General features: G+C 40.6%; 1 protein-coding gene across 17 annotated transcripts in view; it reads left to right on the forward strand.

Moving 5' to 3' along the window:
• Positions 1–24,658, forward strand: part of ADGRL3 (adhesion G protein-coupled receptor L3) — a 478,165-nt gene that overhangs the window by 82,262 nt on the left and 371,245 nt on the right. For all 17 annotated transcript variants that reach the window (XM_015861714.1, XM_032444013.1, XM_032444015.1 and 14 more), the window contains one exon: positions 5,771–5,836. The gene's annotated coding sequence lies outside the window, so the exon portion shown is untranslated. The remainder of the gene's footprint in view (positions 1–5,770; positions 5,837–24,658) is intronic.

Below are 24,658 nucleotides of genomic sequence, written 5' to 3' on the forward strand. Positions count from 1 at the left end.
CTCCCTCTTCCTCTCAGATTAAATGACTTGCTGTTGCAGAGAACCCACTGGATCTTCCAGAACTAGGGCCTGGTTGCTTGCTTCTAGAGTCACTTGAGACCAGTATTTTGCTTGGAAAAGTCCCTGGGAAGCCAACATGAAAGAATGGCTGCTTTCTGTTCCATAGACACGCACAGAAATCTTGCTTAACCCAACAGCCGTCTGTCCCCACAGCCCCCACAACTGGGAGCTGGAGCCAGTTGAGACAAAATGAAGCTGACCTTTTTATCCACAAACTCAATGTATTTCACAGAAGCATATGGGTTTGGATGGAGTTTTCTCAGGTTCTGTTTGATATGTTAGAAGTGGAAAATGAGGGAAGGCGGCCAGGTAGTTATATTGGAAGGAGAACAATGTCCCAGTGGCCTCGTAGAGGGGAACATGAAGCTGAAGTATGTGTTCTGCACAATGCAGAGCAGAAGCACAAATCCAGCATGCCATAGGTGAGAGCCATTGTCCCAACAGTAGGCAGTGTCCCATTTCTCTTTTTTTTTTTACCTTTTTTTTTTTTTTTGTCTCTTTCTTGTCCCACAGAGAAGAAAAAAAATCAAGAAACTGTTACAAAATCAAATTAATCTTTCAGTTGCTAGATTAAGTTTGTTCACTCACAAATATATCTTGGAAGTTAGAGTGATTTACTTAGACGATGGGTATTTTATCGTGATTGTTTATTGTACCTGAAATAGTTGTCTTGCTATGAAGACTTACGGATAACACATAATTTAGCTGCAGTTTCTTTCCTTAGTGGAAGGGATGTGATTGTTTCAGAGTATATGGAATGTAAATATTTTCCTATTAATTATAGGAGGACAAAATTTCATCTGTGGGCCCTGCAGCGGTATTAAGGGCAGGGCTTTACCTTCTTCTGCACTCAGACAGCAGATTTTAAAGCTATTAGGCATATGGAGAAGAAGAAAATGGGGACAGCAGGCAAAAAATTGCTGAAGGGAGAATCCTACTGAAAGCTCGCAAAGCATTTTCAAGCGTGCAGAAATGACCTGCTCTGTTCCCGTTACACAGAAGTGTTAAAATGAGAGCAGGCGACCCCTCTACCCCAAATCATTTATCTGTTATGTCTGTGATGTATTTAGACTGAATCCTTTCCCAGATGCCTTGAATCTGTCAGTTCCAGTGGAAATTAATGGGATTTTACCATTTGCTTTGAGGAAAGGAGGACTGGACTCTCTCTTGCTGTCTTTGGCAGGAAGGAGAAAAGAGCTTTCCTGTCTGCTCACTTTAAATATTGCATCTTTTTAAGCCTTTATGCCAGATAGTCTAATTTGTGTTACTGCAATATCCCACGCTAGAAAATTATAGAGGTTAATGTAATGTACAGCACTGTGATACACAACCATAATGGTAGACTCTAATGTTTTTTAAATGATAAACCAAAGGAATTATAATACGAGTTGCACTGAATTGCTTGTAATTCTTGCCAAAGATTAGTTTAGCATCGCTTTTAATATTTTATGCACTAAAGTTGTTTGCAAAGACTAAAAGCTTCTCTCACTTTACACACTAGTACTTTGTACTTTCACAGTACAGAGCATAATAGGAGCACTCTCTTTCAGACTAATTGTATGGGAAGAAGTTTTTATGAATTCCAATTTTACTGTCTTTGAAAGATTTTTTCTAGCAATCAGTGAAAACTATTTCAGATTGATGGTGTCATAACTGGCCAGGGTAGTTAGAAGTCTTAACCTTGGATAATATCACTAGTTGCATATTAATATTTTTAAGTATCTAAAACACATATGAATGACATAGGAGGTTTTGACTCTAAATGTTACCTTAGAGATTTGGCTGTACATAATCCCATTAAAACAGAAGAGTACAAGGTAAAATGATCCATTTGCAATTATAATTATGCATATTGAGATTGACCATTCCTTAAAAAATTGCAAGATAGGGAAGGTCACTTGAGCAATCATATGTTGAAAGCATTGATGGAAGAATAAAGAAGGATCGATTTGTCAGTAATGTGCACGAAAAGTATGGGAAGCATTTATTTGGAAGGTGGAAGGAAGTGCATGCTGGGAGATGGGCAAAAGCTGATGTTCCATCCCACTTGCTCTGATAGGCCAAGAAAATCTAAGCCTGTAAGCATCCAGCGGGACTATATTTTGTACATCTTGGAAATGTTCCTGTCAAAACCGTGTGCTGAAAACCACAGAGATGTCCTCCATCAGATGATACCCATACTCATATTAGTAGGTGACAGCTTTGGTTTGTCACAAAGCAGGCACTTGTCCACCTCTGTCACACGGCGCATTTTTATCTGGTCTCAATGTAGGACTGTCATGTTCTGGGGATGTATAGACTACTTATCTTTTTATGATTCGATGTGTAGGTGCATTGTCATCCAAGGGCTGGGTACACCTCTCTCTTGTACTAGAAAGCATGTTTTGATGAATAAAAGTGTATTAGTTGGTCGACTTAGTACTGGAGAGTCAGCATGAACAGGGCTGTGGCTGAGCAGTTGAGGGGTTGGTTTTGTTCCATCTCCTCCAGTGGCTTGCTGTTTGACCTTGAGCAACTGCTTTTTCTTTCTGCTGTTCCTTGATTGCCTCATCTTCTTGGGAGGATGAGCTCTTCGGGAGGGAGATTTCTTTGCATTATGTTCTGTGAACAATGAAGTCTGAGCCTACCCAGTGCCTCTAGGGACTTCTCAAACACAAATTATAATTGTTAGCTTTAATCACTTTCATCGAAAAAGCCTGGTAATGGAGGATGGCAGTGTGCAGGATTTAGAAGGATCTGTAGGGTGCATATTAAATTAAACCACTATAGGTGAAGGTTGCTGATTTCGTTTCATAGGGCTGATGGAAGATGCTGGTTCCTGGGATTGATGCAGAGCTGCTCCATATGGATTTCCATCTCCCAAAGCGCAGTGATGGCTGTTTGCTCTTGCACTTGAAATGAGGCAGAAATGGGGTGCTTGGTACTATTTCCCCAGCCTCCTGTCAGATGTCTAAACCTTGGTGTGGCTTTCTGTGGGTCCCTGTGCCATTAGAGTTAATGGCTGCCTGGACATTTGACTTTGCAGCAGTACAGCAGCTCAGGGGTAAGCCATCCTGTCTTGATGGATTCTCTTTGCAGCCACTGCTGTAGCTGAACAGACAGTGTTTATCGTTGCTCTCTCTAATAGCAGCTTCTGTTTTGGCACGGAGGTTGAGCAGCGCGCTGGCTTGCAGATTAATTGCCCTTCTTTTGGCATCTAGTGAGGCAGAGCAGCACGCCCGTGGCCTGTGTGGGCGGATGCGTCACTCGGTGCTGGTGGTTTCAGAGTGGATCGGGTTAGCATAGTGGTGTGGAGAGCAGTGGAAGAAAACTAAAGCGATTTCCCGTTGCGCAGGGGCCAAGTGCTGTGAGACTGTGAGCTTTAACAGGAGTCACATATAAAGCAATGTCTCCTTTAATACGTTTATTCTATGTTTTAGGGCATCAGCTAACTCTAAATCCCTATAGTTCCTGCTGTGCACCTACTGCTCATCAGTGCTGTCTCTCTTGTAAGTCTTTTGCAAAATCTTTGCTGCGCTGGAATCCATATATGTTTCCTTCTGTGATTAAAATAAGAGCAAGAATTCCCCAAATTACATTTGAAATCTGCATAAAAATAGCATATGGCAGAGGCCAGCTCAAGGTTATACATTTGGCATTTGGGGAGGGTAACCAAGAAAGATTTACCAGTCAGTACGCTCACATTATGATAAAATAAAGGTGAACTGGGAGGAGAGCATGTACTGCATCCTTAAAATGGCACAGCAGAGCCATAAACCACTGTAAGTTGTGCTATCTCTAGCCCTTTATGCTCCAAGTAGAAGTTAAATCCAGGGTCTCATAAATGAAACAAAGATCTCATCTTAATTTCATTTAAAAAGCCATTGCAAGGTAATGGGTAACAAACATTAACTTTGTCAGCCTAGGGAAACCACCATTTCTGCTCCTTACTGCTGCCATCAATTCGGTTTTTCTCCAAAAGCTTCTTGGAGTCAGGTGGCGTTCTTGCTATAAAATATAAGCAGAGTAGTCCAAACAAATGGCACTTTTCCTGGAAGTAAAACATGTGAATGCCCTCACGAGGTGTTGCCTGGTCTACTCTACACCTGTAAAACTGTTGTATTTTTATATATATTTTTTTAACCGAAACTGTATGTATTTGATCAAAATCCAGGGCTGCAAACAGCTAACATCTGGGGAGTTTTTCTTTTGTACAGTGAGAAATAATAGCTAGTCCTACCCTGAGATTGTCTGTAAATTTCTTAGATGGCACAAAACCTGTTTATTGCTTACAGAGGCAGTTTTGCTGACAGATGGACTTGGAATAGGTCTCTTTCTTTCTTCCAGAGCATCCATTCATGCCTATTATAGAGAAATCACTCAGAAAGTGGCATGCATGCTGGACTCTCAGGCCTTGTTTTAAGTTTTAATTTACTTGTCTGACTTCCAAGGTTACTGAATGCGAGTGATTGCTCCTTTAGTACGTAAATAAGATTAATTATGCACAGGGGATGGTTCCTTAGCAGTATGAGCTCCTTCACTTTCCTACTCCCACAGGACTATCTCTCAAAGAATGTGTAGTGCTGGGGTAAAAGGAAATTCTCTTTGGGGCACTGAAGATAAAAGCAGGACCATTCTAGGTCAACTGTGTGTTAGAACCAGAGCCCTGGAGCTGCTTTTTTGATCTGTAATGTTTTTAGGCTATGGGGTAGCCTGGCTGTGCTGTAGGGATGACTGCAAGGAGCAGGGGGAGAGCTGTCCCTGAAGGAAAGTCTCACGGACCAGCTGCTATTCATGAGTCCATGGGAACAACTGGACTCAACGCTGGATTCTTTTGTATTTGGGCTCTGCACCTTTTGGCTTTCTTGCCATTTTAATATACTTCTTCCAAATTAGATAACTTTTGTTGGAAGCGAACAAGACAGGAGAAGTCATTCCTATTTCACTTGCCTCAATTTTTTTAATGTTCTAATTGCTTAAGTGAAACTGGTTGATTGCCCCAGGTCCTATGCCATCCAGCTTGACTCTGGCAAAACTGATAACAACCAAAGTTTCGTATGTGGCAACCCCAACTATGAGGAGCAGTGTTTTATGTGTAAATAGTTGGGCTAAACCCAGCACTTACAGGAGGTTGACCTGGATCCATGCATTTCATGCTTTTATCAATTAATGTTACATTTAGTGTGAAGCACTACATTTAAAAGAAAACACTGAAAACGTAAGGGGTTGAAGCTTGTCATTTAAGTGCTGAAGAATAGTAATCCGTACAGTTATGATTAATGTACTTTTCAAACCAGATATTTCTTTATTATTCAAGTGCATCAGCTATCTAAACTATCTAAAATACATATGATAAATCCTCAAGCTTAACAGTAGTTTATCAAGATCACTTTGGAGTCTGTTGTAGTGTAGAAGTACTCATGTATGTGCATGTGTATTTGCTAGCTACCTGTAAATCTTTTTGTAAGCAGTTGGCAAGAGTAGCCTTTGATAGTTGCATGCTATTATTGTTTTTGAATTCAGAGATGTGCTGCATAGAGATTAAAAAAAAACACGCACACAGGCTTTTAAAAAGCAAATCTGTTGTCCAAGAACATTTGTTCTTTGCTTCATCCTTTATTGCAGAGGAAGTTTATAAATTTCTGTCTAGCAGAAGGTTCATGAGTGCCTAATAAGTCCTCAGAGGAGAGTATAAATGTTTTTTTTAATTATTTTTTCTCTTTGTTTTCAGAAATGCTGAATTCAATACTCTGCAAAAATAGCGTATGGATTTTCAGCACCTGAAGAACAAGAAAAGGTAATTACTGCATCTTATGCTCTAGTACTATTCGTTAGCCGTGCTAATATTAAACCACTCAACTTAATCATGTCACGTGAGTCTGCAGTACTGTCTCTGTATGTGGATTTTATGTATTTTCAGTTTCACATTCACAGCTACTGGAGAATATTCTTTTATAGGAAGGGAGCAAAGAAACAAAAGCAGGAAAGCATTTAAAATATTGAAGTAAAACGATACAGAATGGCACACTATGAAATTTTTCAGTGTGTGTACATGTTAAGCAATTATAAGAGGGGAAGAGAATGAAGGTTTAGGTGTACTTACTAATGGACAATGCTTAGGAACTCTGTATTTTGCAAGCTTGCCTCAGACAGCTGGCAAGCATGGCAGGAGGCGCGGTATTCATCGCTGCAGCAGTGTGATGTTCTAATGACCAAGTCACCTGTGGGGGTGGTGCATCTTGCGCTGGAGGTTCTAAACCCGATACCACCTGTGAGCCCACCTCTTGTAGCCAAGAGCCCTGATCCTCTTGGGTCATGACATTTTGCTTGGGTGTTGCAGCTTGACAGGGCTGTTGCTCTGTTGCCGGTGTTAAACAAAATGGTGTTCATCAAACTTTCATGAGCCACTTTACCAGGGGCTACATCTTGAAAGACGAGGCTCAGGAAAGCAGTGAGGAAAGCAATGCTGCTTTGTATTGCTACCATCTCGTGTATTTTGTTTCACCTTTTTTCCAAGGCTGAGAAGGAAGCATGTCTGCAGGACCTTGTGTGTTTTGCACTTTGTTCCTTTCCAGAGACAAGTGACATACAAGTTGAACAAGGAGGGCATGGCCATGTTGAAGAATTGTAGTCATGTTACAGCTGGTACATCCTTCCAGCTGTACAGCTGTAGTAATTTCAGTGCGAGATGTTTACACATAGGTGCTGCAGCGTGGAGAACAAAGGAAATATGTAGCGTGAAGGTCTAAAATCTGAGTCTTAAACAGCTAGCATGTGAAGATGCAAAAGTGAAACGGCATAGAGAGTACAAACAAGGAATGTTGGGTAATCAGGAAAACTTATGTGTAAACTGCTAACATGTTCTTAGAAGACACATTGTCATTTTGGGGTGGAAAATGCATGTGAGTGGCATCTAATGTTCACTTTGTCTGCAGTTCTGTGCTGCCAGTAATTAGCACCCTCATTTTGGAGTCAGCAATAATCAAAGAGGGAAAACCCAAATCACAGAAGTTGACCGATGCCACCTTTGTGTATCAGACTTTGGAAGCCTGTCTTCCCTCCCAACATATTTCCAGTCAGTACTCAGGAAGTGTGTAGGAACACAATAAAAGGGCCTACATTCAATCACAGAATCATTAAAGTTGAAAAGGGCCATTAAGATCATCTCCTCCAACTATCAGCCCATCATCACTGTGCCCAGTAAACCACATCACTAAGTGCCACGTGTACCGTTTTCTTGAAAGGGTCAAGGGTAGATGTTGTCAACTAATACCCGTTTGCATCTTGCTTTTATTCTTGCCTGCTTTCTGTGGTGGATTCTGTGTGCATCAATTTAATACAAAGTTATAACGGGAGAGAAAAAACAGGAGGCTGAAGGAAAGGCTCTAGGATTAAATAAACATTTGATTAAAATACACTGAGATTTTATAAACCATGCTCCCCTGTTGTATTGTCATCATAGTGTTTTGAATTCCATTCCACATGATGATAAGTGGGACTCTTTTGTTGGGTACTTCAATTGGGATTTACAGTGTCATGTAAAGCTCTGTAATATGTTGTGTTACCATTGCCATCTTGCTGCTCTGCCCTGGGACTGTTGTATGTGGGCATTTAATGTGTGTGGAAACTGTAGGATAAATGTAATGGGGGCTCAAACAATTTATTGCTCTGACTATAAGGCTATTTTATCCATGTCAAAAAGTAATTCACAAATCAAATTTCTTTAAAATGAATTTCAAAAAGGGAGTAATAAGTTTTCTGGGTTTGTTTTTTGTTTTTTACATTTTTCTGCCTAGGTATCTTGCAGATCACAGTAAAATGCTGTGTGTTGGCCAAGAGAAGGACTGTACAGCACTGTGCAGTCCACTGATATTTTGATTGCTTGGTTTTCTTCCACACACAAAAAAAACTAAGATTAGGCTCTAAGTTATTTGAGCAATTTTAAATCTCAGCAAATCCAATCCTTGGTGTTTATTTGTGCTTTTGGTACAATTTTAAGGAGATTTCCGAGAAATCTCTATTTCTCAAGCAAGTAAAAAAACTAAATATACTCCCAGATTCATCATGGCTAAGTGCTTCCCAAGGACTAGGAATGAAACTCTCTGTGCTGTAATGCACCATGGCTCGAACACAGGAATTATTCCCAGAGGGTTTCTTAAGAGCTATAGACATTGTTTTAATGTCTAAGCATAAGCAATATCATAAGTAGATAAGGCTATGTACGTTTCAAAGTAATGTCTGCTTACACTGTTATGTTTGAACAAGGTGTTATTTTTATCAGCCACTCCTGTTCTCTGTGGTCAGGTGGCCACACACAATTTCAGCCTGCAAAAGGGATCCCACAGAGCCATTTAGCTCTGTCATCTGTATAAGCAGGGCAGCTGTGAGCTCTGTGATTCTTCCAGACCTGGGTCAGCAGTGTCCTTCCATCTGGTGCAGTGTGTTGCAGCAGCCAGGCAGATACTTGTCAGATGCTTGTGCTGTTTTTCCATTGTACTGAATAGATACCAGCTTCTATAGCATGCTGTACTTTGGAAAAGGTGTTGCCCCATAGTCTGGGAGAGGTGACATCTATGTGGGTATCCATCCTTATGAAATAGGAATTAGGGGCTTTTTGCTGGCAAGGATGGATTGCACACCATGTGAGGGTCTGATATCAGCTTGTCTCAGCTGTTAGTATTGGCCTGAACTTTTAAAATTTGAGATTTTATTTTCTTTCTTTGCGTACCCAGGTCAAAATAAGAGATCCCAAGCCTCAAGGGCATCCGTAGCACTCTCTTCTTTTGTACTCGGTGCCTTTTTCTCTTTTTTAAATGGCTGGCCATGACATTAAGATTTCTAATTAATTTAGAAACCACAGGCAGTTGAAGAGAGTGAGCAATGTAATAACTGGGCCATGGGGCAGAGTAAAAGCACATCAATTATTCAGGCAGTTGCTGCTGCTTTATTCCCTTCCCTGAGCTGTGCTGGCTGTCAGTGTGTGTCAGCTATGCCGCTAATGCCCTTCAGAATTTACATGCATAAACAGTGGCCTTTTAAAATCTGTGTGAGGATAACTTCAGCCTTTCGAATGATGGCTGCCAGCACAGCAAGGAAAGCATGCTCTGTCTGGCGAGTGCTTGGGGCCCCATTCGGTATTTTGGGTGCCTTGTTAAGGATGAGGATCTTGGCAGCACATCAACCGGATGCCTTTGGGGCAGAGTTGTTCCTCAGAAAGGTGAGGGGCAGTGTGAGCCATGGAAAGAAAGAGACAGTCTTGCTTTAAAATGCAGATGATGGCTGGGAGGCCTCTCTCTGAGCCAGGGAAGAGCAACATCTCTAACATACTCTTCTTTCCAGCTATTTCTGTGAAATTCCCAAGCAAGGATGTCCCAGGTGCTTTTTGGGTTGGATGGACACAGTGTTACTTGCACTATGGGTACAAATGTCAGAAAGCCAAGAAGCCTCCTAGCCAAAGGCGCTCCTTCTTCCACCTCCTTGTCCTCAATGTCATGGCTATTTCATGTTCAGGCCTTTAACTTAGCGGTTTGAAAATGAGGACTGGGTGCTCTGCTGGGTTTTCTGCTGTGGACTCCAGGCAGAGTGAGCACAAAGCCTTGTTTTTGCTGGCTGGCCTGCCTGTGCCCGCTGCTGGAGGCACCCACCTTGCTTTCTAGAAAGTGAGCTGATTTGTGAAGGCGACGATAGAAAATGAGCCTTGCTAATTATGTGTTGTGACGGCAAAATGACCGGCTTCAGTTTGGAAAGCGCTGACTGTAATTAACAGTGAAAGGCTTTATTCTCTGATCTGTGCAGCCATTTATGAATCACTTCTCCCCACGGAAACTTTTAAATCTGTCTCACAGGGGAGCCTGAGGAGGAACAGGTAAAATGGATTTGCTTTAATAGCCATGGTTGTAACTTAAACACTTGAAATGATATTAAGCATCTTTCTCCATTAGCATTTCATGTTGATCCTGATGATATACCAGCTGAGGCTAAGACAGGATCAGCATTCATTAAATGGAAGAAACTAAACTCCATAGACAAATGCTCTGGCTAAATGGGGCCTTCACTGCACTGAGAACAAGAATGCAATTAGCTGAAATGTTTGTTTACAAAATCTAATTCCTGGGGAGTATCTTCTCAGATTGTCGCTTCCATATCTTGGGTTGTGTTTGTTGCCAGGGCTTGCAGGTTTTGAAAAGCTTGGCTGTAGCTTATATATGTAATGGATTGGCTAAATGTGGACAGAACTGAAGAGCATTAGCTGTGTGGGCAGGTGGTTCAGTGAGGTACCACTCCCAGACAAGAGCCCCTCAGGCCTGGGAAACCCCTTCACAAGAAGCATGGTGAGCTTTGGCTTCATTCCCCATTTCTGTTTCTGTGGTGATGGAGATCCTAGCATACCAATTGCCAGTCTCCTATACAGCTTGTTATGGAGCTGCTGATGTGCCAGAATTTATTTGTACATTCCCCCAGTGTATTTTGCAGTTATTTGTTGCAGTTAGTAGTGTAATAGCTGTGAGATGTTCTAGTTATTAAATGGATAGACTGAAAAAAAGCTGGAAATTGTGCAGCACTGGGTATTGTTGTCAGTATGTTCCCATCCCTGTGTGAACACTAAACCAGGGAAATAACAGATAAACTCCAGCTGGGTCAGGATGTGTCTTTTGGAGGGTGCTGGCATGGAAAGCTTTGCCACCTTCTCTCTCGTTGGCTGAGAATCTTGGGCAACCTTAGAATGTAATTTAGCTCATCTGCTATGTTGCTTGGAAATGCAACTTCTCCTCTGGTCACAGAAGGAACAAGAGAGTTGCTTTTATTATTATTAATGATGATGATGATTATTTATTTGTACACTGAATTCAGGCTGATAACATAGTTAAAAGGTTATATTTTGGTGAAGGAAGAGACATGGGAAAACTATTATCGGGAAATGTAAACATGGCTTGTGGGAGCCAGATGAGAAAACTGATTTTGACAAGAATAAAATGGCTCACGCCGCTTTTAATATTGGTTATGCATAAAGGGGAGGGAGAGCGGGTGCTTGGGCTCTTCATTCTGTGCCTGTGCTCAGGTGATGAAGTACCACTGGTGGGTTTGATTTGTCGCTGCACAGGGTTTGTGGCGTGTAAAGGATCAGATGTTCCGAGCGTGTGTTGATACCAACAAAATAGCACGTATTAATTTTAAAGGATGTAATAAAGCATTACTTTGCATGCTAGGATAAAATGCTGCAATATTTATTAGCTCATTTACTTCATGCTATGGCGCTCTACTTTCTTTGCAGTTATTTCTTATGGCTTCCTTTCTGATAAATAGGGTGTCTGGATTTGTTCATCAGGTGACATTGGGCAAGTAAGCATTTCCTGGACACATTTGCTTCATGTGTCTGGTGGCAAACATTGAACAGTTACCAGAATAATACAATTTCCTTCCCATTTGCTGAATAAAGGATATTAATGGAATAGTTGGTGTAATCTGTTTGGTGATGGCTTATAGGCATGTTAAATGATGGGGAACAGACTAATGAAGACCATCCTGTTGATGGATAAGGGTGACAATTTACCAACCCCAGAGTAATTGAAATAAAACAAAGCTGCTTTTGCCTAATCTGCAGAGCAGCAGGCGACACATGGGTGTTTAGTAGCATGTCCAGAAGGTGATCACGGTGTGTTGGTCTCGGGAGGACACCAAGCCCTAAAAATGCTTTGCTGTTTAAACCAGAGAGGAACGTCTCTGTGTAGTTAACATGGACTCCACTGCTCCTGCTGCAGGAATATCTCCTCTCCTCCCAGGAGAAGAGCAGGGAAGCCAGGCCAGAGCAAGTCTGAGACATTTTGCAGGATAACTGCCCTGATACAGCAGGCAGTCAGAACTGTGTGCAGGAATTTGCTGCACTGGCACCAGATTTTCAACTCCTGTTGGCAGTGTTAGCCCAAGAAGGCGCAGCCATGGCTTCTGCTTCATGTGGCCTCTGCTTGGGTGAGTGTTCCTTGCTAGAGGCTGCTCAGTTGTCCCCTGGGATCTGATGCTAATGCAGCATTAAAACACTGCTTTCTCAGTGTAAATACTGGAGTTGAAAATATTCTCTTTAATCTGCGAGAAGTGTGCCCAGTATTATGCACCTACGTATGCCCAAGAGTCTATTCTCAAGACACTGCATGGGTCTGCCTCCTATGAAAGCTAGTCGTCTTGTTAGGAGAAGATCCTACTACTTTAAGATACATATATTTGTGGTATAAGAGGATTTTTGCTGAGGCAATAAAAATCCTAAACAGTGGCAAATTCAGTTTGAAGGTTATTGTGCTTTCCTGTCCTCTCTCATGCCCCTCTTTCTACTTCTTCCTCCCCTGGCACTGTGGAGGGAGGTGTCTTCCCACCCCTTTTGGCATCCCACGTTGCAGATAATCTTCATCTCCTCTGTACTTCCACAGGCAGTTGCACTGCTATTAAGAGCTAGGCCTTGAGGTTTTCTAACAGTGTGATTTGAATTAAGTCTAATTTAGACCAAAGTTTTAAGAGCTATCTCCCCCCTCTTTCCAATGCAAAATAAATTGGAGAGTTTAAATGCACTGTGTCTGGCTTGGAGGCATTTCCCTGTGGTTTATTACTTTGCTTTTATTGATGGGCCATGTTTGCTCTCACACAAAGTGATTAATTTGAACTTGATGATTTGTTTCACAGAAGTAGTTTGCACAGGGATGAAGGCCAAATTAAGCCTTTTTATGGGGTGGAAACTTCAGTTCCTATAGACTATTTCAGTTCTTGGTTCAGCATCCTGCAGAGTTTGTAGAAAATCAGATCAAGTGCCCTTGGCCCATGTGTGAAGATGCAACCTGTCAAAGTAGCTGTGGAAGGTATGTTAAATCACTGATGACTTTGGAAAATTTCAGAATGTTCTGCTGGAGCAAAATGGAGCATTTTTAAAGAGATTTGCTTATAATTCTTCATTTCCAAAATTAAAACATAATGGGAAGAATCAATCCAATTACATTAGAATATGAAGGTATGCAAAGCACAGGAGCATTAGATATGTATTTTTTCACTAGAAATACACCCCCAAGGAATTGTTCTATTTATAAGATGAACTTAGTATTATGATAATGCAAAAGAAGTCTATAATTTATAATTCCAATTGGAGATGAAGAAATTTAATGTGTCAGCTTCTCTATTCATTACCTCAGCAGTCAAGGCTAACAGACTGTTCCTTCACCTTTGCTGTCAATCATTTAGATAGACCAACTGTGGATTCAGTTAAATATATATATATATATATATATATATATGTATGTATCAAAAGGGAAAATGCAGCAGAAAAAGGTTCAACATACTAAATTAAAAAAACAAAACAAAAACTTACAATAAAAAAACAAGTCTGTGAAGGGCACGTTTAGTGCCACACTTTGAGATTCATGGCCCGTACTTTCCGACTATTACTCTAGTGATTGTGTAGTCCAGGATTGGTTCTTGAGTGTTCTTGTGTTAGAAGACATCTGGGGACAACTGACAGTCGCTTGCTGTACCATTTAGAACCAGTCGTTGACTGATGGTTTGAAAATATGAATTGGGAGGAGGTGAAAGATTAGGTCTTAAGTTGGTGTTTCGACCATGGCTTTGCAGAGCCTTTCACAGATACTGAAGCATAAGCATTCTGGCTGAGTTGAGATGGATCTTAATTTTAATCAACAGTTTTAAGAGTTCTGAACCTTCAGGTCTTTAGTGCAGCCCTGATATAGCATTGAATTTAAAGGGTACTGTTTCTTTTTAAGATGTAGGTTATAATTGTGTTGACCTCTGTTTCTCCAGTACTAAATATTCAACGTGCTCCAAAAAATCTGCAGAACTGGAAGTGGAAAATCAAATTCCTTATTGAGATGCATAAATAGTCATGGATTTAGTAATCTTGTTTAAAGCAGCTGCATTCCTTTGGGGTAAGTTTATTATGACAAAATATACATGGCCAAACTTAAATATAGTTAACCTAATATGATCAGACTGATTTGGAGCAGAGGTAGGTCAACACTAAGTGCTTTTGAAAATCTCATCCAGGCTCTCTAGAGATTAAGGCTACAAGTGCAGAGCATCAGCCTAAGTCATGCTGAAGAGGCAGAAGGGATGTTTCTTAGTGGAGAGAAGCTTCAGTAGGAAAGCAAGAGCACGAGACAGACCAGAGGGGTTGGAAAGAGCTACAGTCAAATGGGAAAATATCCAGCTTTGCCTCAGGCATTAGTAGCTGGGGCTTGAAAGTTAAGCCATTTGTTTGCATCTATAATTTGGTGCTACCTGTGGTGTGTGTATATGGGCAGAGTTCCTAGTTTTGGGTGGGTAGGGCATCGTCTTTGCTTGTGATGTATGCAGCTGCACAGGGAAGGCAGTACAGATCAGAGGCTTTGGACTTTCAGCTGCAGGTTTGCCTCTTTGTTTTTGTGTTCTGGCAGAAGGAAGGTTTTGTAAAGCCTATGTCCTTGGGATTTGTAACATGCAGTGGAATATTGTTGTATGGGATCTCCTTTCCTTTCCAGCACAATTTTTTTTTTTTCCCCATGTTATTTCTTAAAAGTGCATTACTATCTTAGCTGTATGTGTGAGCATCGGAAAAGACTTCAGGGATGTTCTGTTGTCTCTGAGTAGCACACATAGCTGGGTTATCCAAGGATTTGGGAACATGAGGTCTAGTGGAGGCTGTGGAAAGAGTGTCAGCAAACTGCATGCATGGCTTCTTTCTGAAATAAATGTGAGTGTGATATTTTGAGGTGTCCTATAGGATCTGAATTAGCCTCCTAAATTATGTGGATGTGGTACAAGAAGTGTGTGCAGGCTGCTGGTGCCTCCTTTCTGCTCAGCAGCAGCTGTGGGATTTCAGGCCCCCAGAGGAAGGCAGCCTTGCCAGGCTTTATAATATTTAAAGAGTCTCTTTGTCTCTCCTTTCAACTGTTGTGGTTTATTCAAGTGACAGGCTGATCTGCTGATGAATCTTTCTCTCGATCCACATGTTTGCAATTCTGTCCCTTCACAAGCCCAACCAGTATGCAACTAGAGGCTGGGAAAGAAGCAGCACATAGAGTAAGCAGCCGGGGTGGACCAACGTAAGAGCAGGATGGTTCTGGTGAGTGTAATGTATAGAAGCCACAGAACACCAGCTGGTTAATCATTTTTGAATGATTTGTGGGCATCATAGCAGAAGTGAGTTTTAAGGAGATATTAAGGAGAGCAGTGTTGTGACTCTGCAAATTTGTAGTTTTTACCTGCAGAAAGAGTGACTCTGACAAGGCATGAAGGTTATTGCAACCATGGTGTTCTTCTATTTATTTTTGTATTTTTAATATATATAATTTTTATATGTATTTTTTCTTTCTTTTTGTCTGGTTCTTTTTTCTTCACAGAACCTCTATAATGAGGCTGGGTGATGGTGGGCCTCAATGTCATGCACTAAATGCCAGTTTTTAAACCAGCTGGGAATCTGGCCTGATACTTAGCACTCACTTGGTACTTTCATCTTCAAAGAACTGTGCAAACAGTAATTAATTCTGCTGGGGAGCTTGCAAGAAAGTGATGTTGGAATAGCTATGCAGGCTGCAAAGCAGGGAGATATGAGACAGGCAGTATTTTTGGGATTCAGGTGTGTGTGTATATATATATACATATATATATATATATTTATATATACTTTAATAATTCCACTGAAGACTCCACAACAAGTGGTTTAATGGCAGCAAAGACTCCTATAGATGCTGTTTTTAACACTGGGTAGGTGCTCAGAACTCCAAAAGGAAGATTGATATCCCTACTGCTGCAGCTGTGGGTTTTCTGTGCAATTCAGGTGGGTTCAGACTTGCAGACAGGCACCTCAGGAGCCAGATGAGTGCTGTGCAGATGGTAGGTGCTGAGACAAAGGCTGTGTAGAAGACAGGGGTGCTGTTGCATGCTTTTCAGAGGGAGAAATTCTCATGAATATATGAACTGCTTGCAGCACATGCAGATTTTTGTTTTCCACAGATGCTAGGCTTTTTGCATATGCAAAAATAATTTTGCCTGCACAGACATTGGCTTGGATAAGAGTGAAGAAGAAGAAGAAGGGTCAGTTGGTGATGTTATTGCATCAAGTTGCTTCTTTCAGGCCACTGTTGGCAAAAAGGCCAATGCTATAACCTGTAATTTGCTGTTTATCATAGCAGTGTAACAGCCTTTTGTATGGTGCATGCAAACCTGATTGGGGAAGAGGTGGAGCGCCCCTGGGCCATCAGTTCTACACAGCAACAGCCTGTACCACATACAGCAGGGGGCAATTCATGCTGTCCATATAGAGCTCAGAGCGCTATTCAGGAGCATGGACATGGTGCCACAGTGTTTTTATTGGGGTGTAACACTGAAATCCAATCAAGCAGTCATTATATCCTTAAAAGGGACGTTTTAATGATAACACCTACTGTGATGCCAGGTAGCTAACAGTGAACCACGAAAAGATTATATGATTTGATATATACTCTGTCACTCACTTCCAGGTGAAAATAGGCATTTTGTTCATAAGTTGTAGTTTTTTCTTTTCAAGTCTTTCAAGGGCCTTGGGAGAACTGGTGGGATTTGCTTGAGGGAGGGGAGAACTGAGCTGGTGTTTCAGACACAGCCTGAGGGCAGGGGCCAGGAGGGGGGAGGTGGGCAATGCATCAGCAAGCTGCACTTGGAGATCTCTGTGTCTTGTCCATACTCCAGCTCTTGACATGAGGAAATTTGTTGGCAAACATGGGGGGCAAAAAGGGCAAGAAGCTGCAGGATCCCTGTGTAGACTAATGCAAGCAGATCCGCTGCCCAGCTGGGATGTGTTGATTCATGACAGGCAGCGTGTTACTACCCCTTCCTAAGAGCTGCTTATTTTTTGGGGGGAGGTCTTTTTGAGTGTTTTTCCATGCTGAGTTGTGTGGTTAACTCACAGGCTTTGGGAGTAAGGGATCATGACACAGTTGTGATGCAAAGATAGCCCTTTGCGCACAGGTTTCCAGCTGCCAGGAATTATTTGAAAGAGATGCTATCCTGAAAAGCATTTGTAAGCCCTAGCAATGAAACTGCCAAAGGCTGGCCTTTAGAGTATTCAACCACAAAGGGAAAAAGAGATGTGCATGAGTTCTGTTGGAATTACCCCCGTATTTCCTTCCCAGCCTGCAATTAGTTGGTATTACAGTGGTAAGTGTGCAAGCTCTGATGGGACCAAAAAGGAAGGCAAAGGGAAGTGTGATGTTAGAAAGTAGTGTAGCTGTAAAGAAATCTTGATTGTTGGATTTCTGCTGCAGATTGGGTGCAAATCTGTGCTTTGGTCTAAAAGCTGGAGGCTAGACCTGTCTTAATATTGAGTGGAAACAGGTCTTTGAACAAAAGGCAGATTCAGGTTGACATAATGGGAACTGTGTTTTGACTTGACTTCACTGACCTTGCTCAGATGGTGAGGGCTGGGGAAGCTTTAAACTTCTTGAACAGCTAATTTAATAATGTGATGGCAATGCTTAGAAGCTGTGCAAGTGCGTTTAGAAAAATACACATTTATTTTAGCTTTGGGGAAATAGGTAGATAAAATATTCTGGACTACATGCAGATGTGCTTTCATTGAGATATGTAGTTGCCTACTGATAGTTTTCTGAATTTATGTATCAAGTTGGTTATTTCAGAAGCAGAGTCAAGAGTGAGTGTGACTGAGGCAGTAACATTTTAAGCTTGCACTGTCTGTACATTTAAGGTAGGGAAATTATATGTAGAGCAGTGGTAGCACAGTTCTGTTGCACAGTTTTGAATTCCTACACTTTGTGAGCTCAGTAGATTAATGCACTCTGAAATATTTCTTCTGAAGCTCAAGATATTATCATGCCTAAGTTTGCATGGAAGCCAAGGCTGGATCTCTTAAGGCTTGCAAGCTGTATGTAGACATGTTTATATGAAGTTTTAGTGTTCCATCTTATTTTGCCATCTTGAGAGTGGAAAAAATAAATTTAATGAACCTAGATCAGACAGATTTGTGATGAAGTCCCAGAGAAGAGAGAGGATTTGCAAGTAGCCGTGTGATTTTAATTTTATGGGCCCCTGTTGTTCAACATTTTCTTCAGAGTAACTAAGAGTTGCATTAAATATTAAACAAACGGTGTGATGATTCATAAAGAGGGTCATGAGCTCCATATGTGAGTGAGAAATTTAATCTCCAGCTGGTTTCGCTATAATCCATGTCATATGTCCAGGATCAGAGAACTCCAGTGTCTTCGAATAATTAGCTAGTGATCAAAACAGAAGAAATTCCATTGAAACAATTTTCTCCCAGAAAAGGCCATCTCTTCAAAACAAAATTGGTTGTTAAAGCTCATCAGTTTTAATGGTGGTTTTTTCTAAGCGGAAATAAGACAAAAATAATTTAGAAAATGTCCAAAGATCGTCGTCTTGATACTTGCAGAATTAATAATAATTTTAGTATGGAAAGACTTTCTTTAGAGTTTTGACTTACTCTGTTTTAATGGGAAAAGGGAAATATGAGGCTTTTTTCTTTTCATCTAATGGAACTTATTTTAATTAGCTTAAAATGACTTTCTTTTTAGAATGTTGTTTTACCAAAAGGGAAAACTTCATTAGCTTTTTCTGATATCTCTCTCTATATTTTTAATTTTGGTTTAGGGAAGGGGAAAAAAAAAAAAAAAAAAAAAAAAAAAAAAAAAGAAACAATCCAAGGATCTTTTCTTTAGATTAGAAAATTAATCTTTCCACTCTGCCTCATGGAGTCCAGTAAAAAATACCTGTCAGTTATTGGTTCACCTCAGAGACAAATGTGCTGAGGTTTTTCCCAGGCCTTGCAGAGATCCCATCCTCTTTGCATGCCAATCACTAGTCTATGTTGAGAGGGTACCACATGAAATAAAAGCTTACCAATCCTTTATCGCAGCCTCTCACAAAACAGAACAGTTGGGGTTTTGCTGATGGCTTATTTGGCAGCCAAATGTGGAGCTGGTGAAAGATGAAAATTCTGCACCTGGTCACTGAAAAGTCATTGCAATGAATAAGAAATTTGCATCATATGTCCCTGAATAACCACAGCCCTGAAGTTTACATTTGGGTTCAGTTGCATCTTGAACTATGTAACGTTTTCTTTGAGGGGCGTGTGGAAGCTCTATGCTCAGTCTACACCTGAGAAGTACAACGGGGATAGAGGAGGTGCAGGTTTTGATGTAGCAAGGTATGTTAGGTCGTACTGAGCTGTCTTTCGGGAGTCATGTTGCATTCAGTTGGTTAGACTGTGAAGCAGGTAAGAAATGTGCATGTGGATGCCTGCAGAATTCAAGCCTTAATGCTATATATACCTCTGACAATATAGTTTTCTTGTCTCTTAAGGATGAGAGCTGTGTTTCCTGGTGTCTGGCTTTGTACAGAATGATGCTTCCTGTTCTGGGATGGGAGCAGCACTGGAATGGTGTACAGGGGCTCTTGGAATGGGAACCATGCTCACCAATGCAGCCTAATAGTTGGGACAGGATTCTCAGTGTGAGATCAGCTCAGCTGGCTTTGTCAGGCTATACTTGGAAAAGTTCCACTGGTGGAGATACTACCATCTCTCCTCTGATGTCCTGTGCCAGGACATTGAATGCTTAAATGAAGAGGAATGCATAGAATTGAATCAGTTGTGGTTGTTTAAAAAAAAAAAATAAAAATAAGTGAAATCCAATGAATATATATATATATATATATATATAAATACATATATAAATAAATTAATCTACTTAACTGATGTTAAAAACACACAATTAGGGAAGTATGCAAATGGTTACACAAGCAGAAGTTTGATGTGTAATTGTAAATTAGACAGACAGCTGCAGGATATTGGTAGACATATGGCAGGAATGTAAATAGTTTGCTCGCACTTTAGTGACGTCCTAGAAAGCTATGTGTAAACTTTCTGAAGTGAAGAGAGAAAAGATGATTTACTGGAACAGAAATTTTTTGAAGAGAAAATAATCACTAATAATCTGTGTCCCTCTGGAAGGGGAAAGTTTTATTTTTGCACTTGATTAGAATACAGCCTCTAATCAGCCAGTATTTTCTCATTTGGCGGCTGCGTAGCAGCAATCTTGGGAAGGCACTGATTGCATCTTATTGCTGGAGCAGTTGCAGAGCAGAGCTAGCTTCTTCATAGGACCCGCCTGCTGGTTTCAGCATAACCCCATGGCAGATGCTCCATGTCTACCAAGATTTAGGAAAGACGACAAAGAGAAGGATAAACACTTGAGTAATTCAAGAGTGAGTGTCAGTTCCAGAATGTAAATTCACGTGTCAGTGGCCCAGACTCTTCATTCTAAGCTTCGGGAAATCTCTTACCAAACCAAATGCAAGACTTGCCTGCATACCAGCTATAGAGTAAATGCTACGTATAGGAGCATTCAGGATATCATATTGGGATGCAATACTCTGAGGTGCTAATTCTGGATTATTTTGCAAGCCTGTCTAAATAATTACTGTTCTATTGGTATTAGTTGGCTATCATACATTTTGCTTTGCATAAGGTGGTTCTACCAAGGCACGTACAAATTAGTTCTAATAAGGGCTAATGTTGCTCTCATATTAACAAGGTAAAGCCTCTGCTTAAGTTATGGCTCGAGTAAACCTCAAAAACTGTGCTCGATTACTGGGTAGGTGTTTAGTTCCTGTAAAAATTGCAGCGGGTCAAATACTGGCCCAGGTGAGGTGGCTATTCCTGTTTATTTCATTGGGATCATGACTATACTTAGGGATTGATTTCAGTTCCATAACTTCGTAATTTTAGTCAAAAGACCAGACTTGATTGGTGGCTTGATAAAATATATATAATTTTTTAATACACGTTTCTTCTTGTAGGGATGAAGTTTCTTACCAAGATAATTTCTTAAGGTTACAAGAAATCTTTTTATGGGGTGGAAGCACTGAAAGAGCAAGGAAAATCAAAGAAATTCAGACATCAGTAATCTTTCAAAAGTACATTTCACAGGGGAGTTTTCCTTAACTATCCTTCAAAGATGACATGGTGGGAAATTTGGTTATTAATCAATGATACTATCTCTCTGTTGAGCTGAAGAACATTAAAAAAATGGAGATTAGCATTTGATTCAGTCTGCAAGAATTTCTAGGATTTTAGAACTACAGGCAACCATAAATTACATAGAGGATTAATACAAAAACATTTTGAGCATTGTTCTCTAAAAGGTGAGTGTAGTTTGTGTAGTCATAGAGTTGTGCCATTGGTATATCCTTAAGAGTTGCAAGCATATAGCGCAGATCATTCCATGGAATCAGCTGCCACATGGATATACTAATAGGGTATTTTATTATAGCAGAGCCTGAGAATTGCAAACCCAATTTTCCATAGAAAAATTACTTTAATATGGTTCGAGGGCCATGATTTGGTTCATTTGAAATGCTCTAAGTCAAGCTGTTTGTTGATGTTCATAGCAGGCCTCTGTAATTCTGCATTAAAAAAGACCTAATTTATATTAGAAATTATGCCCAGTGCTTGTAAATAAGAAATTAGAAGTGTGTGTATATTAAACCAGATAATTTTCCACTCATGAAGTGTGAAGGAGTGGCTCTTATCAACAGTTATTGTTTTTTTGAAACATCTTGCAAAGATGAGAGGAAATCTCTATTTCCTCCTTTATCACAGCACAATTCTGTTTTGGTTTGCAGTGAGCAGAGAACCTTGCAGTCAGCTCATGGCTGTAACATCATGAATGTTTTTTTTTTTCCCCTTGACCAATCTTCAGTATTTCAGTAGTCCCTGACTTCTTCAAAACACTTCAGTATTGTACTTGACCAGTAACAATACTGTGCCCTTGTTAGTTGTACTGACACTTTATTAGCGTTTTAAGGCAGATCGTAGATTGGTGGATTTTAATGCTGGGTCTTGAAATGTAAAAGGATTGGGACTGTACAAAACATTTTTTCCTTCTTCTGGAAAGAGCAGGTTTGAAGGAGGGCCACAAAGATGATCAAGGGGCTGGAGTACCTCTCCTGTGAGGGATCTGGGCTTATTCAACCTCAAGAGAAGAAGGCTGCAAGGAGACCTCATTGCAGTCTTCCAGTACTTGAAGGGAGCTTATAATCAGGAGGGGGACTAACTTCTTACATCAGTAAAAAGTGATAAGACAAGGGGCAGTGTCTTTAAACTAAAAGAGGGGAGATTTAGGTTAGATGTTATGTGGAAATTCAGGGGGTGATGAGGTCCTGGTACAGGTTACCCAGAGGGTGGTTGACCCCATCCCTAAAGGTGTTCAGGGGCAGGCTGGATGGTGCCCTGGGCATCCTGAAGGAGTGGGAGGTGCTCCTGGTTGACAGGGGGATTGGAAATGGATGGGCTTTAAGGTCCCTTCCAACCCAAACTATTCTGTGATTGTATGAAATACTACATCAGGAAGTCCCCAGTCAGACCAGTAAGGTAAACTTTGCTCTTCTGAAAACAAGCAAGATAACTGTGCAAGAGTAATATGCATAGTACACACATGAGCTTCTTCCTAATGTTTGTGTGGGCATAGACGCTTAAAATTCCTGTAGGAACAGAGTTCACCAAGCACTGCAGGGGAAGCAGTGGGACTAGAGGAGCAATGCAGGGTTATGCTGCAAGAGGCACCACAGTGGGCAGGCTGGTAGGAAACCTGTTTCCAAAGTAGTTTTGGCTTTTTCAATTAAATTGAGTCTCTGAAATAATTGATTTGGTTTTCCTGGTGTGAATTTTATTTATTTATTTCTTTATTTCTTAATGCTTTTTCTTACTGGCTCTTGATGAAATGTCAGCATTTCCAAAGCTTCTCCAGCCAACTCAGGTTTTGCTCTTCTTGAAATACCTGTGCCAAATTAAAGGCAGTCAGAGCTCTTCTTCCTTTCTGCAGGCTGGGGGAATCTTTTCTGCCTAAAAGATTAAGGGTAAAACTTTTCCAGAGAAGCTTAGCACTCAGAAGCTCCTGTTATTCTGACTAGAAGCTGCTATATAGGGCACGTTTGAAAAAAAATAAAATAAAATAAAATTGGCCTTGACTGAGGAGGCTTAGAACTTTTAAAACTTATCCCTGAATTATTCTACCTATTTTAGAAGTCTGAAGTTATTTCTTGGATCCTACACTAACCTGCTGAGATAGAGTTAAAAAAGAATAAATTAGAAAAAAAAGCTTTCTTTTTGCCCTGATATATAACTCTCTCCATTCCCAGCTCCTGTTGGCTGGTTTTCTTGATTAACTTAATTACTGGATTGCTATAACTGAGGTTTGCATTTAAATTGCACGTCTACCGATGTACATTTTTCTTTGGCATTGTTTTGGATTGACAGAGACTTCACCCTCTGGAATCGCTGTGTTTGGCAGTTTCTTACATTTTGAGGATAGCTCAAGAATCTTTTACTACTTATTCCCTGCTTTAAAATGGAATTGTTACATGGCAAAGCTCAACAGCACAGTATTCTTTACTGCAATATGAGGTTTGCTTTCAGATCACTTTGCTCTTGTGTATAATTTATACATGAATCATGAATTACGTTTAGATTCTCAGGAAGCTGAAATAAATTGGGTAGAGGCTCATCCAATTATGTAATGAATTCCTCACTGTGAAATTTACGGCGAGGATGTTGCAAAGTGGAACATTGATAAAAGATTTCTAAAAGATTTGTTGCAGTGCTTCCTTATAAAAATAAACCGCTGTCCATTTTAGGCATAGAAGAGCCATTTTGATTCAAACAATAAAATATTTAAAGGTGCATGAGATTGTTTTTCATTGTAGCTTAAACACTGGCACGTAGATCAAGGAAGAGAAAAAAATACTTTAATCAGTCTCACTGAACAAAAGCTCTTTCCCAATGTGTCATAAAGGACCTGTAACATAAGTCTTTTTTTGTTCTTCTAAAAGCATTTTCTTGACTGCGTATAATGGATTTTATTCTGAGGAGCTATTTCCTGACCCTGGCCTTGACTTTTTTTCTTTTTCTTTTTTCCTTTTTTTAACTCTTCTGAACCCTGGCTTACCATGCAAAATAGCTAGTGAGCTTTTACAGCACATGCAAACCACTGGTGTCGCTGCTGAGGAACACGGGTAATTTCACCAGTGTTTGTGTTATCGATGTATTTTATTTTTTTTAATAGCTTTTTCTTTGCATTTCCTCCCAGTTATGTTTCTCACTGTGCATTGACCTGTTGTCCATGAGTCATTTTTCCACCAGTACTCAAGTAGATCAGGGTTGGGCTGATTTTCTGAGCTCTTTCCAGTGGTACGTCTGTCATGGTTGACAATGTCCTTCTTCAGGACAAATAACGTGGCTTGTAAAAGCCATGTATTTTTTTGCAGCTGGAAGGCAAACAGGTGGGTATATCCATACTGTTGGCATTAAATAGGACAAAGAAGTGTCGTCTGCCTTTTTTTCTTTCTGATAGTACAGCTAATATGAGAAATGCTTCATGACAGTGACCAATGACTTATGCCATATAGACATCAGTAGCTATTAAGGGAACACTTTTCTTTCTTTGCTTCAAGTTTCCTGCCTCAGCAAATTTTCATGCTACTTGCACTACGAGGAGCCAGCTCCTGCCCAGGAAGCAGGATAGCTGTGTCCCAAGGGCTTAATGCTGGCACAGATTTATCCTTTTTCTCTCCAGGCCCTCTG

The sequence above is a fragment of the Coturnix japonica genome, chromosome 4 (assembly GCF_001577835.2).
Source record: "Coturnix japonica isolate 7356 chromosome 4, Coturnix japonica 2.1, whole genome shotgun sequence".
NCBI classification, from domain to species: domain Eukaryota; kingdom Metazoa; phylum Chordata; class Aves; order Galliformes; family Phasianidae; genus Coturnix; species Coturnix japonica.